The sequence below is a fragment of the Dermacentor albipictus genome, chromosome 10, assembly GCF_038994185.2.
Source record: "Dermacentor albipictus isolate Rhodes 1998 colony chromosome 10, USDA_Dalb.pri_finalv2, whole genome shotgun sequence".
Taxonomy (NCBI): domain Eukaryota; kingdom Metazoa; phylum Arthropoda; class Arachnida; order Ixodida; family Ixodidae; genus Dermacentor; species Dermacentor albipictus.
In genome coordinates, this window is record NC_091830.1 from 2,684,085 (window position 1) to 2,695,157 (window position 11,073).

Sequence of the window (11,073 nt, forward strand, 5' to 3'; positions counted from 1 at the left end):
GGAATTTTCATTATTTAACTCAAGTCGTGCGCGAGCGACTCGGGGTGACCACATACTAGATATTATTTTAACAAAACATTCAGACGTTGCTGCGACACATGTACTAGAACCATTAAGTGATCACAAGGTGGTGCAATGTTCCTTTGCATTGAAACTTGCCGAGAAATATGCAGCGAAAAAATGCATTCTCAACTACGCACGTGCTGACACTGGCAGAATGATTGGTATGTTAGCCTCATTTACAGCCGACTTTGCCAAAAAGTTTCAAAACAGAACGGTAAATGACAACTGGAGCTTGTTCCGCGATAGACTCAAGGAAGTTGAACCTACATGTACACCAAAAAATACCATCAGCTCAAGGTAGAACGATCCGTGGTTTAACCGCGAAGTGAAGTAGTGCATAAACAAGAAAGAAAGAGCGTTCAGAAAAGCTGCCCGAACAAATGCTCCAGAACACTGGCAAAATTACAAAACCATAGCGCGCCATGCAGAAACTACTATTCTCGAAGCTAAGGACAAGTTTTTAATTGCACCCTTCCCAATATGATGAAAACTTATCCGAAGAAGTTTTGGCAAGTAGTTAACCCATAACCAAATCACACCGTTCCCTTACTAATTTCCGAAAGTGGAGCAGCGCTCAACAGAAGAGATAGCACAGAGCTATGTAGCAGATGCTTGTCTGCAGTTTTTACTAATGAAGTGCCGCTTGATAACACTCACATACTTGAACAACCTTCTATTCAATTTCCTTTTTCATCCATCATAACATCGGAACATGGTGTCTCTCGCGCAATTGACAGGCTTCTTCATAAAACCAGCCCAGTTCCTGATGGTATAAGTGCTAAACTTATAAAATTAACCTCGCACTACTCTTCCGTTTTGTTATCTATAATATTTCAGCAGTCACTAGATATGGAGTGCATACCGGTAGATTGGAAATCAGCATTAGTAATACCGGTATTTAAATCTGGTGACACAGCAGACCCTAATAATTACAGACCTGTATCACTGACATCTATCTGTTGCAATTACTGGAACACATCCTATACTCCCACATTACAGTCTTTCTTAAAGATAATAACCTGCTCCTCAATAAACGTGGCTTTCGCCAAAATGACTCATGTCAGACGCAACTATACGAACTTGTAAGATATATTCACATTTCTTTGCACAAATTGATTAGTACAGGCGCTATTTCTATTGATCTTTCTAAAGCTTTCGACCGGGTACCTGATAATCGATTAAAACTAAAAGTGAGAAACGTACACCTTGACTACAACACGACGCGATGGATTGAGGTATTCCTAACGAACAGATTTCAAGTAATCAGACTAAACTTTTCTAACTGCGCTCACGTCAGTTCGGGAGTTCCTCAAGGGTCCGTCCTTGGTTCACTGCTATTTTAATATTGTAACGTAGATTTAAGACGTAGTCTTACAAAATAGATGTCTGTCTTTAATGGTGGGCCAGAAGAAGAGCGTGCACCTTATGCACTGCATCGTGTTTCGTGGCGCCGACCTTCGCGCGCGCCGTCCTGCGGTGCGGGAGCCCCACATCTTTGTGTCAATTGCCTGCCATGCGAAAAGTGACCATCTCAGTCGCGTAAAAAAGTTCTTGCAGTGACATAAGAAATGGAGATCCCCAGGTGCATCTCGGCGTTCATGTACGCGCATAGTATGGTTTCATGCGCACTACATGATCAACTTCAGCGCGAGGACAACGATGGAGTGAACCGGGGTCAGAACTGCAGGGGACGACTTCGTAGGTCACGTTACTGAGGCGGCGTGTAACCCTATAGGGGCCAAAATACCGGCGGATCAACTTTTCCAAGAGTCCACGACGACGGATGGGCGTCCAGACCCACACGCAGGCGCCGGTATTGTAATGGACGTCGCTTCGACCCTGGTTGTATCGAAGGGTATCGGTATGCTATTTGCTCCGGATACGATGCCGGGCAAGCTGGCGTGCCTCTTCGGCTCTTTGTAAGAACTCTTCCACGTGTTCGCTGGTCGGATATTATCAGTCAGAGGTAGCATTGTGTCAAGTGTTGACGTGACGTGGCGCCCGTATACAAGTTCGAATGGCGTAAACTGTGCAGTCTCCTGTACAGCAGTGTTATACGCGAAAGTCACATAGGTAAGATCTCGTCCCACGCCTTGTTCTCTACGTCGACATACATAGAGAGCATATCAGCCAGCGTTCTATTCAGACGTTCCGGTAATCCATTGGTTTGAGGGTGATACGCTGTGCTCTTGCGGGTAGAGCTATGCGTAAGCTGGAGAACGTCCTACACAAGTTCCGCTGTAAATGCTGTACCGCGGTCGGTGATGAAAACAGATGGTGCACCATGTCGTAGGACGATGTGGCGTACAAAGAACTTGACCACTTCATACGAATCTGCTTGCGGAATAGCTTCGGTTTCGTTGTACCGGGTTAAGTAGTCGGTAGCGACGACTATCCATCTTTGCGCGAAGAGGTCACTAGGAATGGCCCAAGTAGATCCATTCCTATTTGTTGAAACGGTGCTTGAGGAGGGTCCACAGGATGGAGAAAGCCAGCCGGTTTAACTGGTGATTTCTTGCGGCGCTGACAATCGCGGCAGCTCTTCACGTACCGTTGCACAGAAGAATAAAGCCGGGGCCAGTAATGCTTCTGTCGTATCCTTGCGAATCCCATGAGTCCCGCGCATGGATCATCATGGCAGGCTTGCCATATGTCTTGGTGTAGCGCCGACGGCACGACCAGGAGGTACGAATTGGGGCCGCTTCCATACTTCTTCCTGTAAAGGACATTGTTGTGCAAGTAGTATGATGATAAGCTGCGCACGAGCGAGCGGGCTAAAACACCTTCAACTCCTTGGAGGTGCTCGATCAGCGGCAGCAGCTCCGCGTCAGCGCGCTGGTGCTCAGCCATCTTTTTGGCGTCGATAACGCCGACAAATGGCAAGCCATGATCAGGGTCCGATGACGTCGTAGGGAGTGGTGCGCGTGACAAACAGTCAGCGTCACTGTGCTTCCTTCCAGAAGGGTGGAGAACTATAATATCGTACTCTTGTAAGCGCAGGCTCCAGCGGACTAGTCTGCCTGAGGGATCCTCGAGGTTGGCAAGCCAGGACAGGGCGTGGTGATCGCTGACAGCCTTAAAGGGTCTACCGTACAAGCAGGGTCGGAATTTACCAATTGCCCACACAACCGCTAAGCATTATTTTTCAGTGGTTGAGTAGTTTTTCTCAGCCTTGGTGAGACTGCGGCTTGCATAAGCAGTGGCGCATTCCGCACCAGCTTGCCACTGCACAAGAACTGCGCCGAGACCCGCATTGCTGGCGTCAGTATGAATTTCAGTGTCAGCGTCTTTGTCGAAATGAGCAAGTATTGGGGCCTCTTGCAAACGCTTGCGCAATTCATTGAACGACTGCTGCTGCTCGTCCGACCAAATGAAAGGCGCATCGTCGCGTGTAAGCCGTGTGAGAAGCTCAGCAATTCTCGAGAATCCCTCGACAAAGCACCTATAATATGCGCACAAGCCAAGGAAGAGTTGAACAGCATTCTTGTCTGTGGATGGTGAAAACTCGGCGACGGCAACTAACTTGTCGGGGTCTGGTCGGACGTCTTGAGGACCAACGACATGGCCAAGAAATTTGAGCTCTTGGAACCCGAAGTAGCATTTTTGAGGCTTGATGGTGAGGCCGGCAGTATGGATCGAAGTGAGCACACTCTCGAGTCATGTGAGATGTTCGTCAAACGTGCTCTAGAATACGACGACGTCGTCCAAGTATACGAGGCAGGTTTGCCATTTGAGTTGAGCAAGCACGGTATCCATCATCCGCTGAAAGGTGGCAGGTGCGGAACAGAGACGGAAGGGGAGAAATTTGAACTCATAAAGCCCGTCAGGTGTCACAAACGCTGTTTTCTCACGATCCTGTTCATCAACTTCGATTTGGCAATGCCCTGATTTAAGATTCAACGAAGAAAAAAACTTGGCATGTTGTAGACGATACAATGTGTCGTCGATGCGTGGATAAACATCGTGCTTGGTGACACGGTTCCACCTTCTGTAATCTACACAGAAGCGTAGTGTGTTGTCTTTCTTTCTGACTAACACGACAGGGGAGGCCCGCGGGCTGGTTGACGGCTGCATCGCGTCGTCTTGGAGCTTCTCTTTCAACTAATGCTTGATCGCTTCCCTTTCCACTGGAGACACTCTGTAAGGATGCTGACGAACAGGACGTGCGGTCTCGTCCGTGATAATGCGGTGCTTTGTGATGGACGGGCGCCGCACTTTGGATGACGTTGAAAAACAGTGCGCAAATTCATTCACGAGACTCAGTAGATGGCCTTTTTGATGGTCTGGCAGAGTGGCGTTAACGTGAGTCCGTTGTTTTAGGCTCGGTACCTCAGATTGCTGAGGCAATGTGGTTTTTAACGTGGCAGTGTTAATACCATCAGTGATTTCGCGAAGAAATGCGATTGTCGTTCCTCGCGGTACATGCCGATACTCGTTGTTGAAGTTTGTTAGCAAAACGACTGAACATTTGTTTCGCACCTGAAGAAGCCCTCTGGCTATACAAATATGGCGCTCAAAAAGCAGAGGCATGTTTGCCTCAGCAATTACTCTGACGTCGTCCTCCATGTCGCATCGGACAAGGGTAAGCACGCTGCTCTTGGGTGGCAAGGTGACGTGATCGTCAGGTACGCGAAGCGCGATGTCACGGTCGTTGCCATGACTGTTCGCTATGGCTTGCGTAGTAGCGAAGCTGACTCTGAACTCCTACAGGTCGATGATGGCACCGTTCGTCTGAAGGAAATCCATGCCGAGTATAAGGTCCTTTGAACATTCAGGAAGAATGACGAAGTCGCCCATGTACGTGAAGCCCCGAATGTTGACTCGTGCCGTGCACCGGCCCATTGGAGTAATGAGATGCCCTCCTGCAGTATGAATTTGGGTTCCGGTCCATTGCGTCGAAACTTCGTTCAGTATACGCGCGAGATTCTGGCTCATAACAGACATGTCCGCACCCGTGTCGATTAACGCCGTGACTTCGTGGACATCTATGGTAACTGGTACGTCGCAGGATACTGACACGGAACTACACTGCTTTCTCTGCGTCTCAATTACGTCATACTGCGGTCGTTGTAGTGGAGGATCTTCACCGTTCGCAACGTCAGCGACCTCACCTCTGGAGGTAGCTGGACGCAGTTTTCCCGGGAGGCTGGGCTTGGTGAGCGGCGCCTCGTTGCTCTCGGCGTGAAGAGGGGCTGGAAGACCTGTTTCGGGCGGGTGACGGTGACCGGGGTTCACGGAATCGTGCGGCAAACGAGGTCCGGGCGTCTGCGAGGTATGCTTCAATCTCCAAAGGGCGTTCACCATTGGGCGAACACGGCGCATTCAGTAAAAATCCACGGAGCCCAGCCCGGTGGTAAGGACACGCCCTGTAGAGGTGATCGGCCTCACCGCAATGAGAACACAAGGGCCTCCGGTCTGCGGTGCGCTATGCGTCGCTCTTGCAAGGTGGTCGTGTTTCAGCTATGAATGGCGTGCGGCGAGTCCTGAAGTCGCCAGTTGCTTGTTCAACGGCGCGCACACCATGAATATCCGGGACGTCGCGCGCATCGTGAAAAGTCGGAGACAACTAACTTCGCGCAGCTTCCGCATACGACATGCGAGGCTGTGGCTGCCGTACCTCGTGCTGTGGTGTCTCGCTTTGCTCCGGGACTTGTACTGCCTGCCTGATTTCTTCCCGGACGACCTCAGCCAGAGCGAGTCGCGGTACCAATACCGGAGCCACCTGAAGCTTTTGGAGCTCTTCTCGAACAACAAGCCTAATGAGCTCCCGCAAGGCGTCGGTATTGTCAAAGTGTATAGTGAGAGGGTCACGCGACAGGGTCTACACGTCGCGGTTGTACTGTCTTGTTCGTTGCTGCAGAGACTTTTTCATTGATATGGCTTCCGCGAGAAACTCTGCAACGGTCTTTGGTGGGTTGCGTATTAGGCCACTGAATAACTCTTGCTTGACACCGCGCATCAAGTTCCTGACCTTCTTTTCTTCCGGCATGGATGTATCTGTGCGTCGGAAAAGTCGGCACATATCTTCGACAAACATTGCGACGCTTTCATTCGGACGTGGTACTCTCGTCTGAATTGCAGATTCAGCGCGTTCCTTGCGATCGAGGCTGGCGTATGTGCCGATTAGCTGCCGTCGGAATTCGTCGCATGTCGATAAGGTGCCTCATGGTTATCAAACCATGTCCGCGCATAGTCCTCGAAGGCAAAGTAGGCGATGCGTAGCTTGCGCTCTGGAGTCCAGCCGTTGAATTCTGCGACGCGCTCAAAGTGATTTAGCCAGTCCTCAAGATCCTCGAAGGTGTCCCCATGGAAGGATGTGGGGATTCGCGGCTGGTTAAGGACGACCTCGGTTGGTGCCGTTGAAGAAGAAGACGGAACCGATGTACTCATCCTTCTGACTGTATTCGGTAGAGGCTCGTGCTCAGGTGGAAGTCCTTGAAGTCGACGGCTTGTCCGTACGTGAACAGGATTCAGCTCGACCGGACTTCGTTCTGGGCTTGTAGGCGGCGTTCGGTCTGGGAGTGGTAGCATTTACCCCGCACCTCCATCAGAAAATTGTAACAGCGTAGATTGAAGACGGAGTCTTACAAAATAGATGTTTCTCTTTAATGGCGGGCCAGAAGAAGAGCATGCAGCATACGCACTTCATCGTCTTTCTTGGCGCCGACCTTTGCGCGCGCCGTCCTGCGGTGCGGGAGCCCCACATCAATGACTTGTGTCTATATACATCAATGACATCACAACTAATATTACTTCACAAATATGTCTCTTCGCCGATAATTGCGTCTTGTATAATGAAATGAGCTGCCCTGCCGACAGCTCTTTGCTGCAGTCTGGTTTAGCAAAACTAACTGACTGGTGTGACACATGGCAGATGGAAATTACCATAGCCAAAACTAAACACGTAAAATTTACTTCTATAACTCGACCTACCTCTGACCAGTATACAACACGTGGTATTACTGTTGACTCAGTATCTTCAATCAAGTACTTGGGTGTCCTGTGTACCTCCAATTTAAGCTGGAATGCTCACATTCATTATTATTATTATTATTATTATTATTATTATTATTATTATTTGTTTTGAACACATATACACAGTTAACAGGAAAGGGAAAGCGACGAGCAGGCTGGGAACGGCCACCGGAAGGGGCACAACGCCTGCCTACTCTTCTGAAGGGAGGTGACAGCAACACAGAAATGGAAGATAGGAAGGGGGGGGGGAAGAAAGAGGGAAGGAAGAGCAACAGGACAAATCTAAAGACTAAAGTCGAACACAGTACAGGTCACACACAGTAGGGCCGGTCACTGAAGGTCACGCTACTACAGAATGTTGAATAGAATAGTTTCGACGCTACAAACGTGAACCTAAGGTAGTTTACTTTAGAAAGGTGAGTAGGGCGCGATGGGCCTTATCACGTTTAGATGCACAACCACTGGAGTATAAACATTCCTTGAGTGTCGCACACCGCCGGCCAAGGAGATCATAGTTTCTCACTAGCGACATGCACTGCGCACTTAAAGCGGGACACTCAAATATAAGGTGCTGAAGTGTCTCGCAGCAGCCACAAGACGTACACAATGGACTTGTCACACGTCCTTGTCTGTATAAACGTTCGTGCACGTTCACGCAACCAACCCTCAGCTTGAGTAGTTGGGCTCTAGCGCGACGAGGCAAGCCTCGACCGCGAACACGGTGCGGGAACGTTCTATTGGCGACGCGCTGGTCTGGATGCTGCTTGAGTAGGTGGCCACGAATCAGCAGACGAGCGTCATCAAGCTTGCACAAAATTTCACCACAAACGCAGGCAAAAAGCATTGTTAGCTGAAACGGCACTTACACTTTGCGAACACAGATACCAGACTTCGCGCATAGAGTTCTCTTATCAGGGCTTCTTTACAATATGCGTCCATAATTTGGCACCCCCATCGCTCTAATCTCACGAACCTACTCGAATCAGTTCAAAATAAAGCTGCGCGCTTCATCTTAACTTCATACTCTCGATATCAAAGTGTGAGCACGAGGTCGCGGGATCAAATCCCGCCACGGCGGCCGCATTTCGATGGGGGCGAAATGCGAAAACACCCGTGTGCTTAAATTTAAGCGCACGTTAAAGAACCCCAGGTGGTCAAAATTTCCGGAGTCCTCCACTACGGCGTGCCTCATAATCAGAAAGTGGTTTTGGCACGTAAAACCCCAAATATTATTATTATTATTATATCAAAGTGTGTCCACCTTAAAGAAATTACTTAATCTCTTCACTTGACATGCGCAGGAAATTATCACGGTTGTCCTTCTTCCATAGCCTTTACCACAGCAACATTGCATTCGCTCCAATTTTTTCGTCCTCCAATTTTTTCGCTTGCAGAGGAGGTATGTGCCATTGCTTACGTGGGTATGAGCCATATTCAGGGGAGTATGAGCCATTGCATTCGTCTTACGCGATGGAAGGACGAGTTTCTCGTTCGGTAGGCATAAAAATGTTTACGCATTTTAAAATGTTACTGGGCCCTTGGCTGGACGTATCGTAATACCAACGAAGTGAGCAGTCAAGGTTCCCTCTGCCAGCTTAGACTCAAGGCTGTCAGTAGACCATTTGCACAAAACGCGTATATAGCCGCATCCCTACTACCTATCCTCATAATCGCTCCTCACACCTTTAGCAGCTCCATTTTTCATCGTTCCTTTCCCTTTGCAGACACTTTCTGCGTTTTCTCAATCGGTACTATGTGCGGCCTGAAATAACGCGCATAATGTTCACAAGCACCTTACCTGCAGTGTCGAGATTTTGCATGAAATTAATACATGCTGTTTTATCTGTAATTATTACTCCGTTTTGGAAATAAAGTGTTCGACAAAAACTCGTCTGGCAAGGAAACACATTGGTTCTGGTAATCAACTTGAATTGGTTAGAGCGAGTTTGATCCCCCACTCCCTTTTTTGCTCGCAATTGAAAAGAAACTGAACGGTTTTCGCTGAACCGGAACGAAAACCGGAATGGCAAAAGTTTCGGTTCCACACTCTATCTGCAGCCTATATGATCACGTTTGATGAACTAAACGATTAACGCTTTAGTGCGTGTGTGTTGGCGTTTGCGTTCTCATCTTTCTCTCCCATTTCCCCAGACCAGGGTAGCCAACCAGGCTCAGCATGGTTGACATCCTTACCTTTGCCTTTAGTACTTACCTCTCGCGCTGTCTTTCCTTCGAGAAGGTAGAGATCAGCCTTGCTTGTAGAAGATTGGCTGCGGAGAGGCTGGTGATGGTTTATGAAATGCTGTAAATGTGATTATGCAGTAAAAGAGATTATATTAACGTTTAATGGAAACATATACAATTTATTAGGTCGACCACACGCCTCTACAATATTGCAACAGGTTGACGTGCAACGGCGCTAGGAAGAGGCCGACCATCAGTGATTTAGCCTGAATGCTTTAAAGCACGTGGGTAGTAGTCAGTGTTCTATCCCGTGAAGGGGCCGACAGACAGGTTTAAATTGTTCTAAGGTTTCCCGCTTGCGGCTTTCTTCAGATGAAATAAATATTATTATCAGAAGGCTTAAGTAACGAAGCTTTTGTCTGACCAAGACCTATGGCGTTTCTATTTTCATGCCGGTCCCTTACTTTGACAGGCAAGCGATGTGGAGATGCGGTGAAAACCTTTTTAGAACTGGTCTTGCACAACAGGGTATGACGTTCCCTTTTCTCCCTCTTCTCGTTTCTTTCCCCCATGCAGGTACGATAGCAGGACAACTAGATGAAACAGCGAAAGGCCATTACGATGGATAGCACATATACAGATGCTGCTTACATGGCTTAAAGTTGTAAGACATCTCTTGGATGTCTCATTTTCTACGGGGTTAAGTCTGGGAGGCTCAAGAAAGAGATATTGGTCGCCGTACGACGGGTTTCTGACCCATTGTATTTGATGCAAGGCGTTAGCATAAGGGGAAAAAACGAAATAAATATGACAGTGCACACTGTAGGAAATTATGCGCATGCGCTCTTGTTGTGCAGTATGTACATACGTTAATGAAGCGCTCCCAATGACGTTTTGGCTACCCTACGAGTAACTTCTTTGATACCGGACTTCACGGGTAAATAACACGACGGTGAGGAAGCTGGGAAACAGGCCAGGTACTGGGCGTGCACTGTCGAAGCCGATAATTCCTTTCTCCTCAGAATAGCAGGGGTCGAAGAAGCTGTCATCCGTCCCACGGGTTCGGTCGGTGCTCGCAACAGGAAGGCAGTCGATTTTCGCCCCTGCTGATTTTCTAATTACACTCGTATGCACCGTCAGGGCTTGCGCCAACGTTCCTCGTTCTTCCTGCAACTATTCTTTCATTTCTATCGCAGCCCCACACATGAGCGACGCACTTCCCGCAGTGGACGGCAGGCGGGGAAATGAAGGTGCACATTTTGTATAATCTCCGAGGAGGGTCAAAAACAAAAGAACGGGACATCATGAAGGGGATAGTCTCAAAACCTACACCGACGCACATAGAAATGCAAAGAAAAGATTGTGAGACGCGGAAGCGACGGAGCGAATATTAATTCGTCAAAGCGTGAAGCTTCGCGCCTGCCGTAAAGCCTTGTCGACTCGGCGCGCTGTAATGGAATGGCGTAGCACCGACGCGTCTCGAGAGAAAAGTATACGCGGCAGCTGGTCCGTCACAGTGCGGCTTCGCGGAAGGGAGTCGGCGACGCGTACGGCCTCCCCGGCTTGGCATCCAGAAAATGAGTTTGGCTGCGTGAAAAGGTAATGTATTAGAGAGAAACACGTGACAGTGAGAACCTAGTGGGGACAACGTACGCTGTGAAGAAGGTGAAAATCGGATTGAAGTTATCCACGATTTCGAGTGATGGCACGGTGAAATGAGAATAAATGTTCTTTCGTCCATGGTGGAATACTCGTATGCTCGAAAGGGTAGCGATTTCATGGCGCAGTCGTGGAGGTCTCTACAGACAAAGGACATAAGGTAGAGCGAATAAATAATAGAAAATGGGCCGG

General features: G+C 48.7%; 1 protein-coding gene across 1 annotated transcript in view; it reads right to left on the reverse strand.

The window, feature by feature from the left end:
- The window catches only part of LOC139050809 (uncharacterized), a 45,225-nt gene extending 35,907 nt beyond the window's left edge, over window positions 1-9,318 (reverse strand). The window contains exon 1 of the mRNA XM_070527570.1: window positions 9,251-9,318. The gene's annotated coding sequence lies outside the window, so the exon portion shown is untranslated. The remainder of the gene's footprint in view (window positions 1-9,250) is intronic.
- Window positions 9,319-11,073: the final 1,755 nt, after the last annotated feature.